Consider the following 17714-nt stretch of genomic DNA (forward strand, 5'->3'; position numbering starts at 1 on the left):
AGGCCCCGCACGGGAGCGCTGTGGGATAAAACCCAGCTATTTCACTACTGCAGTTAAAGAAAGGGGGAGGGAGCCGAAACCGGTTTGGCTCAGTGAATAGAGCGTTGGCCTGCGGACTGAAGGGTCCCAGGTTCGATTCCAGTCAAGGGCATATACCTTGGCTGCGGGCACATCCCCAGTGGGAGGTGTGCAGGAGGCAGCTGATCAATGTTTCTCTCTCATCTATGTTTCTAGCTCTCTATCCCTCTCCATTCCTCTCTGTAAAATATCAATAAAATATATTAAAAAAAAAAAAAGGGGGGGAGGGAGAACAAAAGACTTCTTGGAGTAAGATAAAGTGTCATTGATGCTTTATTTACATGCGTCATCATCTCTTTTACAAACTAGATTATGGTTTTAAATGGAATACACAAGGCAATATGTACAAATACCAAAGAAAGTAAGGACTGTGTCTCTATTTCATTTGGAAAGGGGCAGATTCCCAAATCAAACTGGCTTTGATTCTTGAAAAGAAAGATGGTAGAGTTAATTCACGGCAACATGTGGCTAGACAAAATCCTCAGTAAGATGCAATGATATAGTGCTTGCTTTGGAAGAAAGGATGAGGCGCTTCAAACCAAAGTACTGACTGTGTGACTCTCAGGATTTTGAATGTGGCCACATGCCATATTTAAGTCTAGTTGTATGTGGTATGAGCAAGAAATGGAAACAGATAAGACAGTTTTACAGATACTGTATACAGATTTTTTCCCATTCATGCAACTTTTTTTTTTCTTAAAAAAAGTTCAACATGTGAAGCCAAAAAACGCACAATACATTTTAAAAAATATTAACTAAATTTTCTGGTCCTCCTTCACACCTGTTTACATCTCCTGTGTACATAATGTGCTAGGACAAGTATACCAGAGAAGACTGATTGCCAGGCAATGAGATAATTTTAGAGAAATAAGTGACCAGACACACAATTTTTAAAAGCAGCCGCACATATATTTCTGGAGTGTGGCAGAGGCCTTGTCACCTATCATTCACCAAAGGAAAATACATACAAAATTAGACAAGAGGAAAGTACTTCATTCATTACAACTGCATAAAATGTTACCCACTAAAGATTTAGATAAAAAATAATAGACTCTTCAATTCCCTGGGCATCTGCTCTCAGACCTCACTGGACAGGCACGACCTCACAAGGCCTTCACTTTGCCCGGCTGCCCTGACCTCCACGAGAGGCTGGCTTTTTCGTACCTCTTAGCCAGTGATTGCATTTCTATTGAAAAAATTTTTCTTTTCTTAATAATAGTAATAAAAAATCCCACAATGCCTAATCATACCATGTTCCTCAAATACAGCAGGAAACGGGAAACCAGAGGTCAGAGCTGCCAGGGTTTTGTTCTGCATTCAGAGAGAAAGGGCAACCTTTTTATTTCCCCTCACCAGCCGCGTCGTCCGTGCTGGAAACAGAACTGGCTATTTGACCACTTTTCTTTTGACAATCCTAAGAGATTCAAATGTTCCTTCTTCTTTAAGTGGGGAGGGGGTTCACTCAGTGGTGAAGTCTGTGCCTACCGTCGTGGCCAGGTTTGGAAGCCCCCAGAAATGATACCCTGAGACTGGGCATATCTGTCCTGCGCAGTGAGCTCAAGGAGGGGAAGTGACACACATGTAATGTCAAAACTCAACACCAAACACACAAAGTCCTCCTCCTGCCACATGTGCCTGCACAACACTCCCGCGGACAGGAAGTGTGTTTTAGCAATCACTGCAGGGGATGCGCGAGAGGAAACATTCACAGTTAGCGGGGCACCCGGAACCGGCAGTCAGTCCCCACTCCAGGACGTGAAAGCTTGTGAGAAAGCTCTTCGCCGACTTTGGTAAAAGGCTCTGGAGTCCTGAGAACAGCAGAGCCATAGGACACATGTCATGCTTTCAGTATCAGTTACTCTTCTACTTTCCCATCAGAAAGGGGAAGGCCTCCTGGAGCAGCTGAGACCTTGGTGGCCAGGGAGCGTTCTCATCAGGATGCAACCATGACAGCAGCCGGCCCTGGAGGCTACTGAGCGCTCCTCTGAGATGCTCCGATGTGAGGGACCCACGGCACTCAGAACCCCACATGGTGGCCAACAGGTGGTCCTTCCTGAAAGCAGGTCTTGTTATATCGGTAAGAGACAGAGGGCTTATGTGGGACCTCTGCCCAGTCTGACCACTTTAGCACCCGCGGGCCTAGGGGAGGCTGGCCTCCGGACGGGTGGCCAGCTGTGTGTGGGCTGCTGGGATCCTGGACGGGCCTAATTACTCCATTCCGACCTTCTCCTAGGACTGATGCTGGCACTTGACTTTGCCCTGACAGCTCTCCACAACTCTCTACATGTAGACGCTGTAACAACAACAACAACAAAAACCCAGGCACCCTTTCCCCTCTATTTTCCTGCTCTGCTCTGCGGCTGCCCTGCTCTCATACTGCTCTGTCCTTCCCGTCTGTTTTGAATTATAATCTCATTCTAGGACGCTCTGTAAGACATTCTGCCTGAAATCTAACAAAACTGGGGGACAAGAGAATAAAGGAGATGTCACATGTCTGAAAGGAATGCAACATTTAAAGTCAAAACACATTTGAGGGTTGCCTTTCTTGCTCCCAAAGTAGCTCCCAGGGTTTATAAAACTGCAAAGGCAAATAGCTGTTTTGTTAGTTTGCTTGTTTCTTTGAACTCAGGAGAGATTCTCAGGGCTCTCATGTTGGAAGCACTTTGGATTCTCCCTTGTATACAATACCCCTCCATCCCTTCCCCTACCAGCTGCTGCCACTGTCTCTGAACTACATTCCACCCCAGGCAGCATTGCTGAGGGACCCAGGGAGGCAGCCCTCTGTCGCTGACACCGGACAGTTCTTGTGCACAGCAGACGACCCAAGAACCAAGGAAGCGGCTAGCATTATATAAAGAATATAGTAAGCAAAAGTCTGCCTCACTGACAAGCAGACCACGTGAATAGAATACATTTTAAAAAATTATACATACTTTTAAAATGAAGATTATAAACTTGTAGCAGTTTAGAAAAAGCGATTCGGCTACAGGTCTACTATCACCACAACTGCACAACAATTTACAGATTCAGTAAAAGGCAGGATGAAATCAACAGGGCCATTGTTCAAACATGACAACACAAGCGAGGTGGGAGAGACGTGACAATACCAAATGGAACTTTCATTATGCTAGGAGCTGTTATCACCACCACCATCACCCCTAGAGGAATTATAAAGCAAAGGTGCACAAGGGGGCCCCTGGCAGCCGGTGGTGAGTGCAGGGGGTCGGGCGGCACGTCTGTTGGTGGAAGGGAGTCAGTGCCCACTGCACGGTGTAAGCGTCAGCGAGAACTCATGCAGGGAGGTCTGTGCTGAAATACTAGCCTGTATTCCTAACGTCCATGCAGAATGTTCCATTTTTGTACTGTACATGATAAAATATATTTATACATTTATATGCCTAGTGCATTTTATGCAAAGAAAAGAGTCTTCTTATATCACTTTGGAGAAGTATGCATGTGCTGTGCTAATCAGAGCGTTACACCAGTTTCTTATGTACCAAAGGTGTTCCCAACTATTCTGTCTATCAAAGAAGGTTAAGTAGTATAATCACACGTTCCAGGTTAAACAGAAAGCACCTATACAGCACCGTAACTTTTTGAAAACAAAATGAAATCCATAGAAGCAGGAAAGTGGAAAAAAAATTAAGTCAGAACTGCCCTACCTTGTACTTCCATTGTGTCACTTGTACAATTACAATCTAGGAATATATATGGAAAAAATCAGTTTGTATGCTATTGCCTCTCACTCATACACATCTAGTAGGTCAGATTATACAAAACAAGGCTGGAGATTATCGAGGGTGTGTGTTCAGGTCTGTACTGACTCGGGTTTGTACTTTTCACACATTTCTCTCTGTAGGCTTAATGCTCCCCTGCAAGTTCATTTCTTCTGCAAAGCAAAACAGGACTCCTTTTTTTTTTCTTTCTCCTTAAAACTAAATCCTTTAGGGGCATTTGGCAATTAGTGGACAGCTGAGCTGATTTATTTCTTGAAAAAACCCTATTTCCTAACCAACATAGCATCATTGTTCACTGCATTAGCTCAGGATACTGACGGGACCACAAACCCTGATCTGGCACCTGCAGCCCAGGTGCTGGGGTTTCGTCCCTCGACTACCCTGACTCAGAACCGAAACACACTGGGTTGGTGGCCGTGGTCTATTTGTTTTCCCTATGCAGGATTCAGTCCTGGATGGGTGCACACAGCGAACAGTTGTGCCATTGTTCAGTTTTTAGAAAAGGATCCTTTTCTACCAAACAAAAGAAGAAAGAAAATCCCCCTCTAGCTTATGTAATTTGTTAGTTTATGGAGTTCCATGGGCTCAACCGCTCGTGATGCCCAAAGCCAAAATGGTAACTGGTACATTTTCCTTCTGTTTTTAAATTTGCCTAGGGAAGAATGGTTAACATTTTAACAGAAAAATACCGCAAGTTAATGCAAGTGAAAAACTCAGAAAGTCAAAGGAAAACAAACACACAACAACACTTAAAACATCCCTCAAACCATCGTGATATGAAAACACCACCAAGTTTATATGAATCGCCAACGGGGCTCCTGGTGCGCTCTGACTGAGGTGGGCGGTGCTGGCAGGTGCTGTCCTGCGAGGGCAGGGGGTGCATCACCTGGTACAAGGAAGATTTGCATACTTTATAGAGAGAGTTCTGTTCCAGGGTAAGTGCTTCATCCAGGTAAGGGACCATTAACAGTCTCTGCTGGGTCAGGAAGATGGCGTGGGGCTCACAAAGGGGTTAAGCTGTAAACGGTGTCACTGTCCATTGCTGAGAGCAGATTTGGCAAAGGGTTTTCTTTGTAGGTCTTGTGTCAGTTTGAGGGTCTAGAGGAGGAAGAAAGAAAACCAGAGATGATTAAAGACATCCAAATGGCAAGAGTGGCAGGCACCTCGCGGTCACACGCCATCAGCCTCCCAGGTCCTCACCCACCTCCAAGCCAAGAGCACACTCAGTAAAGCTGTTTTGGCTACACCAGCTTTGAAGGTCTCAGAGCCTAAGGACGAAGCATGGGGATGTCAACTTACCTATTTCTCCGCTTGGTTACAAAACGTTCTCAAGTTGCCAAAGCTCAAAGGAGATGGGGTCATTTGCTTGGGAGGTTAACAAAGACGAGAATGTAGGGGTGTTTTGGCGGCCCTTTGAAGTTAGGGATGTCCAGGGTGCAGCTGGGATGTTGCTCTAGAGTTCTGGACCAGGGATTTCCTGGGAGACAGGACTTTTATGCTAAACCCAGGGAAGGGGTCACCCTAAGCAGACCAGCTATGCTTTTCTGGGTCTCTCCCACTGGCTCTGTGGACTTCGCTTACCACCCTTCCATTAATACCCCCAAACCAGAGATGAAATGGTCATTTTACACAAAATCTTAATTAAATAAGTCTACACTGCTGGGTGGGGGTCATCTTGACTCCCCTACTAAAAAAGGATTAAGTAACCTCTAGGTGGGCTATCTTAGGAATTTGATTTTTATATTAAAAATCTATTGAGGCAGTCGAGCCAGTGTTGCTCAGAGCATCGACCCATGAACTGAGAGGTCACCGGTTTGATTCCCAGTCAGGGCACATGCCAGGGTTGAGGGCTCAATCCCTGATGGGGGGATGTGCAGGAAGCAGCCGACCGGTGATGTTTCTCTCATAGATGTTTCTATCTCTCTATCCCTCTCCCTTCCTCTCTCTGAAAAAACACACCTCGATTAAAAAAAAAAAAAAAAAACTACAGAGGGGAAAAAATACATCACACACATATGACAAAAAAACCACCTCTCATAAAACATCCCTTTAACAATTAACATTCTTTTGTCTCTAAAAGTATTCAGTGGTAAGGCACAAAAGAGGTCCTCTTAGAGGATCTAATTTACACAAGTCTTATCAGATTTCATGCGACCACTGAGCCTGGAAAAGTTAAGAGTATATTTTTTTATAAAGTATAGTTGATCCCTGAACAATGTGGGATTTAGTGGTGCCAAGCTCCCAAGGCAGTCAAAAATCCAGCTAGGCCCTAGATGGTTTGGCTCAGTGGACAGAGCATCGGCCTGCAGGAGGCTTGAGTTGCCCCTGGCGATGGAAGAAGCCAAGCTTTCCGCCGCTCTGGCCTGCCCTGGCCTCCACTCAAGGCTACAAAGTTTCAATTATAGAAGATAAATAAATCCCAACAAAAATGGCTGCAGCCACAGAGCGAGCAGGAGGCTTAGCTCCAATCAAAGCTACAAAGTTTCAATTATAGAAGATAAATAAATCCCACATACCAGGGCCTCCGCTTGGGTCGCCGGGGGGCGTGGCCGGCCTACAAACCACCACAGGCCCCTCACGACCCAAGGGAACCCCCACCCTGATCCGGGACACCCTTCAGGGCAAACCAGCCGGCCCCCACCTGTGCACCAGGCCTCTTTCCTATCTAATAAAAGAATAATATGCAAATTGACCATCATGCCGACACACAAGATGGCTGCCCCTATGTGGTCAAAGATCCTGTCCCCATGTGGACACAAGATGGCTGCCACAAGATTGCCAGCAGGGGAGGGCAGTTGGGAGGGACCAGGCCTGCAAGAGAGGGCAGTTGGGGGCAATCAAGCCTGCAGGGGAGGGCAGTTAGGGGTGACCAGGCTGGCAGAAGAGGGAAGTTGGGGGTGACCAGGCCTGCAGAGAAGGGCAGTTGGGGGGGACCCAGGCCTGCAGGGGAGAGCAGTTGAGGGGGACCAGGCCTGCAAGGGAGGGCAGTTAGGGGCAAACAGGCTGGCAGGGGAGCAGTTAGGCATCAATCAGGTTGGCAGGGGAGTGGTTAGGGGGTGATCAGGCTGGCAGGCAGAAGCGGTTAGGGGCAATCAGGAAGGCAGGCAGGTGAGCACTTGGGAGCCAGCAGTCCTGGATTGTGAGAGGGATGTCCAACTGCCCGTTTAGGCCCAATCCTAAACAGGCAGTCGGACATCCCTCGAGGGGTCCCAGATTGGAGAGGGTGCAGGCTGGGCTGAGGGACACCCCCCCATGCACAAATTTCGTGCACCGGGCCTCTAATACACACACACACACACACACACACACACACACACACACACACGTCTATCTATTTATCTATCTATCTATCTTTGGGAGACCTTTGACTCCCAAAAATTAGTAATAGCCAATAACATAAATAGTTGATTAACACATAACTTGTAAGTTATATGTATTATATGCTGTATTCTTACAATAAAGTCAGCTAGAGAAAAAGTGTTAGGAAAATCATAAGGAAGAGAAAATATGTACATATATGTGTTTTATGCATTCATGACATGCCTTCAAAATTTTTACATTTCTAAGCTATGTGGTTCATCTGCAAGTATTTTCAAATTGTAGCAAATCTCCATTTTCCCAATATATTTACTGAAAAAAATCCACGTATAACTAGATCCGTGCAGTTCAAACCCATGTTGTTCAAGGGTCAACTGTATACTCGTAGAGATGTAGCCACAGGAACTGACATGACAGGTCTCTAGACATAAAACTGTTTATGGAGACAGTGTCAGCTGTCATGGTAGTAAAAAAATGGCTCCAGGCCAAAAAAATGGAGAGAAAAGTGGTAGCAAAGCAACATGAACTCCAGATCTGCTCACCGGATAAGGTGAACAAGTAATGAAAAATGCATCAATAAGCCTGCTCACACACACGGACATCGGCTCCCCCTCCTCAGAGATACCATCATGAGCTCATGTGGAGTTTTCTCAAGTGCACTTGTGACTTCACCTCTTCTGTGACTGCACCGGTTGGCAGCCTGACCTTTCACTACGGATGTGCAAAACGATAGCAGGGCTTGGTATGTGTAATGTTACACACCCATGGTCGCAGCGCCCCTGGTCATAGACCCAAAGACAAGAACTGAGGTTGTTTTACCGGCAGCAGAGACAAAAGCAGGAAAAGAAGGCCTGTCTTCCCTCACCCCCAGGACTTAGTTTCCCCGGCTGGTGGCTTTTCTGGAACTATTCCTTGCTTTGTTAGGGTATGAGACAATTTATCCTGGACTATAAAATAATGGCCTGTTGATTTCAGAGGGGAAAGGCTAAAGTAGACACCAGATCTCAGTGTCTGTGAGGAATTGAGCCTTCAAGATCTAGTGTTATTACAGCGTCTCTACCTTGGACCCCTGAGGCATGAACAAACGAGGGTGTGAATAGGGTTCTTTAAGAAGGGGATTTGGTTTTTTCCTTCACAATAACACTTAATAAACCACAACCTAACATCACTATGCAATTAGTCATCAGGGGACTTTGGTCCCCAACTCTCTACCCTGAGCTACTGAAAGTGTCAAGGGAGAAGCTTTGAAGTATCACCCAATTCAGACCCCATCCCCCGGTTCCCTTTGGTGTTAATTATCCAGCCGTGGAGCTGGGATGGTGACATATTTCTTCCACACGTACACAGGCCAAGCATACAGCTTGCTCTGATGCTGGGGCTGGCTCAGCATGGGAAGGAAGGAGGTGGAGGGCACGACAGCCCCCAACAGGGCATCATTCTGGGCAGAACAGGCATCAGCCCTGAAACCTGGGCAGGAGGCCCACATGGGCACAACCAACAACAATCCTGAGACCAAATGCCTGTTCCTTCATCAAAGGCCCGAATCTTCAGGAAGCATCATTAAAAAGGAGATGCGTGGGTCTCACTTTCCCTTACTTCAGAATGGCCTGGGGCCACCTGTGGCACTAGGTGCTGGAACTCCCCCAGTCTCACAGGGGTGCCTCCCACCTGGTGCAGAAACTACCTGTGCCTGGAGATTAAGCCAGAGAGGCCCAGGCCCAGGTGTAAAGGCAGCTCTCAAACAAATTTTATACAAAAACTCCCACTCCACACAACAGAGAGGTGACTTGTTTTCTCTGTGAAGGAAGGGTCAACAGATTGTAAAATAATGTGAAAACATAAAGGGACCGGATAAGTGCTGAACAGATATACAAGCACCCTTCCAAGAGGAAAACCAGAATCACCCTTCATTAGGAAGGCCTGATGACTGAAAATAGTCACGAGGCAAGCAGCTCCTCACCTGCCTTAGATTTATGGCCACTCTTTGGTGGGGCAATGTCTGCATGTTTATCTGACTCCGTCAAGGACTGAAGGAATGAGGGAACATATTTAGGAGTGAGCACAGCTACTGAGCTGGGAATTTAATGATTCTCAGGTTAGGTTCAAGTCTCATGGATTTCAGTGAAGACCCCATACCATTCTCACGGTGTCTAAAGAGAGACGTTATAGTTAACTGTGAGGCTCATGTGTATATGCTAATGCTCTGCTAAGTTTAAAAACACATCAGATTAAGCAAAACTTGGAAGGAAAAGAAAGCATACAGCTGAAGGGAATTACAGCTATCACTTTACAGTTACTAGGCAACAGGCCAACTAACAAGAAATATGAAAATGTGCTGTCCCATCAGTGACTTTCATTAATAGGAGAAGATCCCCCTCTCTTCCTCCTTGCCCAATAAATAAGTTTGAAATTGGGCTGTTGATGCAAGGAAAATAAAATGGGGAGGCCGCAGGATGAGGCCCATCTAAAATTACCTACGGACGCTGTCATCTGGTCTCTGGTGAGAGAGAGAAAGTCCCTCTATAGTCTTGGCATCTGTAGGGAAGACAAGTTTCTGCCTAATTAGGACCACTAAATCACATGATGTTCTAAGAAAGGGCAACGCCTCCAAAAAATTCGACACAAAACATAACAAACCCAATCAACTTTAATCTGGGAATAAAAACATAAATGTTCCTACTGCTGTCTTCCCACAGAGTAACTCCCAGGCGGCAGATCTGGGTTTTTCAGTAGTGTTTTTATCTTCCTGGCAGAGAAGAAAAGAACAGGACCCCAATACTAAATATGTCACCGGAGGAAAAAGAGACATCCACAAACCCAGGAAGGTTATCGACTGCTCTCCTAGCTAAAACTAAAATATGCTGGAGGAAAGTCTGCCTGAAAAATAAAATCAAACACCATTTTCCTCACTCTTGAAAACATACGGATAATTTAAGCCAAACTTGCAACCCCTGGGGCAAGCTGGGGACTATAAATTTGAACATTCAGGATAGAAAAGAAAACGAATGGACGTTCACACAATCTGACAGCAAAGCCTCACGCAGAGTTGAGAGAACAGGGCTGCATTTCAGAGTATGGCTGTTTCTGCCCGAGAGCAAAGAAATGCCTGCCTGCCACCACCTCTGCTCTGCCCCAGAGAGAGCCAAGGGACACCCCATTCATAATGAGCCACAGCCATCTGCCAGCATCCACCAAGGATTTTGTAGCTGGTGTCACCCTAGGAAAAAATGGCATTGGGGGTGGGGGGTGTGTAAGGGGTCCTTGGGTCAGGCAGCCACATGTATTTTTGGAACACGCAAATGGAAGCAGTTCCCTTGGAGGTCACCTTCACAGGCAAAACATGCAGCAGCTCCAGGCAGTGTGCGCATGGACACACCACTGGCTTAATTTGGTAATTTTTCAGTGTCTTCCAGGTTGGAGTGGGTGATAAAGAGGATTCAGGGAGGTGCATGAAAACCAGCCTGGGGCCACTGACAGGGCCTGGGGGATTACAATCCAGCCTTGGCCTGGGCTGCTGGCCGAGCAGAGCCGTCCTCCGTGACTGCCAGAGAAGGGACGTGGGAGGTGCCGCTCCAGAGAAATACATTTTGGCAAGTGCTGTCAACTTGCCAGTTTAGACAAGGAAAAGTAGACGAGGGAAGCAGAACAGGTAGGTATGGAAGCTCTGGCCAGGCTGGAGGCCAATCTGCATTCAGTTCCCAAAAAGGAAACTCAAGTTTCCAGGAAACAGAGCCCATAGGCTCTGGTGTTTTCTGATGGGCAAGGAAATGCTCTCACATGAAGAAGGTGAGGATGTTACAGGGATGCTTAAAATAAGCTTCTTGTGGCAAAGGGGACACTTAGGGAGATACTGGGAAGACACTCATCTATATGCACTATTAAAAAAAAAAGCTTAGTTTCTGTACAGAAAAGCGTGTCTTGTGTAGGTAGGTACGCTTTCTGCCATCTCCCAGTAACTTCTGGGCTTTTTCAAGGTGGCAGGGGGAGCCTGCCTGTGAAGGCTGGTGACAGGCCTCTATAGAGCCTTTGCCTCCAGGACACGTCCAAACTTCGAGCCAGTGTGGATGCCCTTCCTGCCCGCCTCGGCGCTGTGCTGACAGGGCACAGGGAACACAGGAGAGAAGCAACCGTCCTCACACTTCACAGGTAGAGCAGGGGTGACCTGCAACGAGGCTTAAACTGCAGGGAATGTCCTACCTGACTCTATATTGGGGCAGGGATTACATCAACCAATATTCTTTGTGTACGCAGACAAGGATATGGTGACTGACATGGCACAAATGTATGGATTAATCTACTGTCAATAACAAAATTGCAGAGGCCTCCTATTTTCTTAAGATTCTTAGATTTTAAACCACACAGAACAGCATGTAAAGTTTCTTATTATGTCCTTTTAAAGAACCATTTTGAAGGCAAATGCCTTGAAGGGGCATGTGGACCTTCTCTGGACTCATGGTCAATTAACCCTATTATAACATCCAAACACCTTCGCTGGCTGAGGCCTCTGGGATCAGGCTCCGAGGTCCTTATCAGGGCTTTGTGAACAGACCGCCTCGTCTGTAAGTCAGGTGCAGTCACACTGTGTCTGGTTTGCTCTCCCCGCCCATGTGAATCACACCCAGCCATCCAGCCCCTCCTTTTCTAGGTTGTCCTCTACTCAGCTCCTAAACCGCTCACCTGGCACCGAGTCACATGGTACCCAGAAGGGTTACTTTTTCATAGACATTAAGCTCCTAAAATGTTGAATTCCTTGAAAACAGCAAAAGCTTTAAATCAAATCACCGATGAAGCACAAACTATTTTAAGAGCATGGTCGGAGACATGGTATTTACTCTCAAGCACATACTCTAGCCGGGGAAACAAAGTTTTCTTGACGTCCCAAGTGGCCTGCAAAGCTGACACACAGATGAGCTGTAGAGTACACGCTGGCTGAATAAAGGGATGAACCATCCTTCTGGAATAGCCCTATCTTCTCTGCCAATTCAAACGCCACCCTTTTAGTGCTCAGCTTCTAGAAGCATTTTAGAACTACTCACATTTGCTAGGACTTAGTTTTTTTCAACCTGGGCAGAAACCTACTGCTTGTGGGACAAGACTTGGAATTTTAATGCTTTTTTGGGGTGGGGGTGGGGAGGGTGGTTCCAATCAAGTTTCTAAAACTCATGAAACCCCCTAAGGATCAATATGAGGCACAATTTTAACATTCAACTAATTTTAGAAAATTAATAAAAACATTTTAAATAGCATTTAATAAAAAATTTACCTTTTCACATCCCACCATACACACCCTTTATTACCAGCCCCCAAATTAAGAGTCTTGCTATTCTAACTCTCAAACTGCTGTCATCACTAAAGTGACTCACTGTTTACAAACAAAAGGGAACGCCAGTCCAGGAGGAAATGCTTAGCCATAACCAGTACCTGAACATCACAATGTTTAGCTTGCCGGCTGTGACCCCATCCTGTGTGACCCTACACTGCATTCACTGGCTGGAGCGGGTGGGGGATGACAGAGAGGGTGCTGTCACCCTCCAGGCTGGGATGCCCTGGAGCCCTGGGGCATGATGCACCACCCATCTAAGCGTCCCACTACCAAGCATGGGAGAGAAGGGTCTCTCAAGTCTTCTCTTCCTGCGTTGGATAATACATGTGGGAAAACAATCTAATTTTCTGCAAGGTGACTCTGAAATTGAAAATACAAAATCAGCTATTTTAGTTCCACTCATCCTCCTATAAGGTATGACCAGGACATGCAGGTGACACAAGTGGTGGCCAGGAAACAACCACCACACCAGTGTAACAGGCGGCGGGAAGCAAGGGGGAGCTGAAAGGAGTGACTCAAGGGGGGAATCAAGATCAGCAGAGAGACAAAGGACCATCCTGATACCAGGGGTCTAGCCAGGAGTACTGATTCCTGGAGTGAGGTAAATCTGCATTCTGTGTGGCATGAGCGACCCTCACCTCCCTGCTCAGCCTGACAGCACTATTGTGGTAAGTGCCTGGACCTCCTTTCCATGGCCCCCAGACCCCAGCCAGCAGGGCAACCTGGATTGAGTGGGGCTGGGTAGAGAGTGCTCTGGCTTGAGGCACTCAAGAGGCAGGCAAAAGGATCACCGTCTAACAAGTCTATCAGCCAATATTTTCTGATTTCTTACAGATATGCCGGGCTATCTTGTTTTCTGATCAATTGAACACACAGATGACCAATGGAAGTTCCAATTAATTACAGTGGCATTACAAATGGAGGCCCAGTGGATTTCAACCTTAGAACCTCTGGCCTTCTCTTCTTGGCCATTAATATCCCCAAGGAGTCAAATCAAACACTCCACACAGACATGACTACTTAAAAAAAAAAAAAAAATCATGGTCCAAACTTCTTCACAAGAGAGAAAAAGAGACAGAGGAGAGAGAAATGGAAGGGGGAGGAAGAAGACATACTGATATGCAAAAACCTTCAATCAAGCCAAGACTGCCAATTAAAGTTTTATCCTTCAGAACACTGGAATTAACTCGGAGGCCTTCATGACTAAGTAATTATCATCCTTTAATACACGAATGTTATACATTTCAGCACACAAAAAAGAGATTCTTAAAAAAACAGAATATCTAGAATTACAGAGGAAGGTCCACATCTGTTAGTGGGAAGAGAAAGAAACAAAACACCAGCAACCAAGGGCACAGGCGCTCACCACAGAGTGGTGTGTTTCAGGAACAGGCTTGTCTTGCTTCTCTGATGTCTTGAACCAAATCCTTTTCCTTCAAACCATAGGAACTCTGTTCTAAGGAAGCCCCTGAAGAAATCCTGCCCTAGAGTATTGCTGAAAAGGGTCAACCCCCTTGATTACTATGGACTCTTGGCCTTTTTGCCCTCGATTCTTACTGAGCTTTTTGTATGCCCTTGTCATATATCAAGCTCTTCTCAGCCATGGAGTGTGTTCTAAGGTTGGATGAGCTGCCTGGCAAAATGGTAGGCCCCACATTAGTTACAAGTGCTCAAGAAAAGCCTGAATTCATTAAACAAAATTTATTGAGCACCTGCAGTGCATTGGGCACAGGGCATAGAGGTAAATAAAATAGGCTTTCTCCCTACCCCCAAGAAATGCATGACCTGGTTGGAGAGGTGGAGCAGTGGCGGTAGTGAGGAAAAGACTGCCTTACATGCAAGGTTGATGCCAAGGACCCAAGTTGTGTGGTAATCTTACATGCTTGGTTTTCTGGGACAACCTTGCTTTCAAATGTCCTATTCCATTCTCACATGGTCTGTTTTTGTTTGGGGAATAAAAACATAGGCCCTAGTACTTCAGGAGCTCCATAATACTAAGAGGCCAGAGTCAGACTAAATCCAGATACTGGTTTCTGTAAAAAGCCCTCAGGACGCTTGCTTTAGTTTATGTTTGATTTCTAGAGCAGGCTCATCACAGTTGGACATGAGCCAGCCACCCACTTCAGCTCACTGTCCCTGGGGCTCTGCTCTGAAATGTTATTTATTAGATGTTGAATATTGAGCATTATGAACACTCTAAAAAGAAGCATTTAATGGGAGCTTAAAGTTTATAAGAATTTCCAGTGGTAATTCTGGCGATTTTCACCCCATTTATTTATGCTCCACATAAGCTCTGTGGCCAAAAGAGACCTTCCAGAAAGCCACTTATAAATGCAACTGCTTGAAGTGAGAGTCACACATGCTCTGTCCCCATGCCTAGCCGGCTGGCCAGAGGTGACCACAGGTGCACTGGGAAACTAACAGGCCCGGGAAGAGCAGCCTGAGTGTGATGTCCCTGCTTTCCAGGGAAATGAATGCATGGGAGGAGTGCACCAGCCTCTGCACAGAAAACCCCTTTGCACAGCTGTGTCAATTTTCCTTCACTGCTGTCAACAAGATCCAGGCAGCCACTCTCTCCATGAATGGCACTTCAGACGCAGGGCTTTGTAACAGGTAAGAATGAAGAGCCTGGCAGATGCAGAGTTCTTGAGGCTGGTGCATTGTAACCAAAGACTAGACTACAGCAACAGTGCAAAAAACACAAAGGATATTCTCCATGCAATATGTACAGTTTCATACTTACCATGCGCTATATTCCCTGACACAGAAATACCTACACCGAGGAAAAAACGTGGCAGGAATAGTCCGTACTGCCTGTATTTGGTTAGAATTAGTCCTATCTCCCAACATGAATAAAGACATAATAGAATCACAGCATTCAAAGTTAACTCTAGCAAGTATCAAAGATGTGCTCCTTTTGGGAACTAGCCTAAATGTAAATTCATCATGGCCTCCAATGCTGGAGCCTGTGGTTTCCACACTGGTTCACCACTGTTTCTTTATATTCCTACTAGTGGTTTGGTGCACGAAATTCATGCACATTAAAAGGGAATTAATTAGAGGAAATATTTTAATATTGCTATTTGCCCTTTCTCTATAATAGAAGTGTCAGAGATAAAAGAAAATTCGTAAAAATGTATATGAAAATCTCCCTCCTGTCAGAGTCTGGGGCGCACCACAAGACCCAGAGTCAAGTCCCCACCCACCCACATGTGCCTTGAAATTGCACAAGACCCAGACCCGGCTGGCCCCACCCCCATCAAGGTCCTCAGGTCACCCCCCAACCCGCCCCGGCACGAGGGCCCGAGGGCATGACGACCATTTGCATATTAGCTCTTTATTATATAGGATACCATTATGTACCTCTAGTTAGGACCATTTCACAGACAGATGTTAGATTTCAGGTTTAAAATTATACATACGCTGTACTTTTAAAACTCTATGATTCTGTCCTCTTTTCACAGACGAGAAACCTTCAATTCTAAGAGACTCATCAGTGACATGACCAGTGGGCAGAAACACAAAGAAAACTACCCTTCTCCTCTCCATCTGGGCTATTTCCTGGTTGATGTTATCATAAAGTAGTTTAAAACTAAATTCTGGGCTGCTCCCTAATGGGGGGTCTTCAAATGCCAGAAGATGAAGATGAATGAAAGAGCTTGTGAAATTAGGTATCTTTTGACATCAAAACTACAGTGAGATTGATGCTGCTTTCCCTCCGAGAGCAGACATGTGTCACACTCAGGAGGGCTTATTAGAAACTGAGCTTTGCAACCACTACAGTCAGTCACTCACAGACATCTTGCTGCCAATTTGTATGTTTCTTCACCAAGTTTTATGAGTGCCTGAGAGAGGACAAAGCCCTTTACACCCCAGCAGTTGGCACTCATGAAAAGGTATGGCTCCTCTTTCCTCTTCCAGATGGACCCATGGGCTGAGGGATTTTACATGTGGTCTAAGTGAGTGACATGTGGGAAATCCCAGCCCTCCAGAGAAGCATCTCACCACAGTTCTCCAGCAAGACTGTTGACTGGACCGACTGCTCTATAACTCGATGGCTCCAATTCAGGCTCACATGACCTTCAGTTAGCAAGTCACAAAGTGAGTCTTGAGAATACAAGACTTCTGGTTTAGAGAAGTCATTACAGAACATCTCTTGGGAACCTTGGGTGCTTAACCTGGGTGAGGTGAGGCCTGACATTGTGACCTCAGGCCTGTTTTGTCAATTTAGGAACCTTCAATATAGTAACAGCCACAAGTTTAAAAGTAAAGAACACACATCAGGCCACACGTGCTACTGGCTGTCTAGAGGAGCAATTCATTTCAAAGCAAAATGGAAACCCTAAACCCAGAAACCAGACTCCCTCAAAGTACTCCCAACCCCCCGTCTCCATGACGTTTCTTCATCCATGTTTTAAAAACTTAAGGACTAAATCTCCGTTAAAATATGTTTATACAATCTTTTAGAATTATACATACACTAGAAAGGTCTGCTATTCAACTTAATGGAAAATCTACACTGACAAAAATCAGACAAAAATTGATAGTACATTTTCTTCTGCACTTACTCTTTTTAATGAACTAGAAAGTGGCCTCCTTACAAATACACCAAAATTAAAACATCTTGTGTCTTTTGAAGCCACAATTGCATTCCTCTTCTTAAAGGAAGACAAATTCTTTATTCTTCTAAAAGCCAAGTATCCAAATTTCTCAAGGCCAGTCTCCACCATCCGAGTTCTGGTATGTTCTGAACTGGCTGGCACGAAAGTGTCACCCTCTTTAGCTTACATTACAGTCTCTTTACTACCTCAATGGCTATTAAATGACTGAAAACAGATGTCTGAGTTCCATGCGGGGCCTGCGTATGCCTGGGAAAGCTGAGAAGCCTTTAGCTTCACAACGCTCTTGACATTCCACTTTCTACAAGTACTCATGAGCTGGAGTGAGCTCACTCTAGGAGACCCTTGTAGCTCCTTCACCAGGGCAGAGGGTTAAACAAGGCTCAGCGTTTTATGCTTTGAATCCCATTTTCCTCTTATACCATTTAAAGAAGGGTGTAAAACGCTTTCTGAGATTAAAAAAAATAAATAAATCAAAAGGAGCTGAAGCACAGAGCAGAGCCCTTGAACATGGAAGGTCTGGGGTGCGAACCTATTAGAAGACCTCAGAGCTCATCTTACTGCTTGAGGAGGAGTTTCAGGACTAGCTTGTCTATTATCTGCTACTCTAGCTCCAGTTCAAAGCACTTCCCATTTTTT

General features: G+C 45.6%; 1 protein-coding gene across 2 annotated transcripts in view; it reads right to left on the reverse strand.

Moving 5' to 3' along the window:
* Positions 1-4590: 4590 nt before the first annotated feature.
* The window catches only part of FOXO3 (forkhead box O3), a 119139-nt gene continuing 106015 nt past the window's right edge, over positions 4591-17714 (reverse strand). For both annotated transcript variants that reach the window (XM_080664230.1, XM_080664231.1), the window contains exon 4: positions 4591-4913. The gene's annotated coding sequence lies outside the window, so the exon portion shown is untranslated. The remainder of the gene's footprint in view (positions 4914-17714) is intronic.

The sequence above is a fragment of the Plecotus auritus genome, assembly GCF_963455305.1.
Source record: "Plecotus auritus genome assembly, chromosome: 4".
Taxonomy (NCBI): Eukaryota; Metazoa; Chordata; class Mammalia; order Chiroptera; family Vespertilionidae; genus Plecotus; species Plecotus auritus.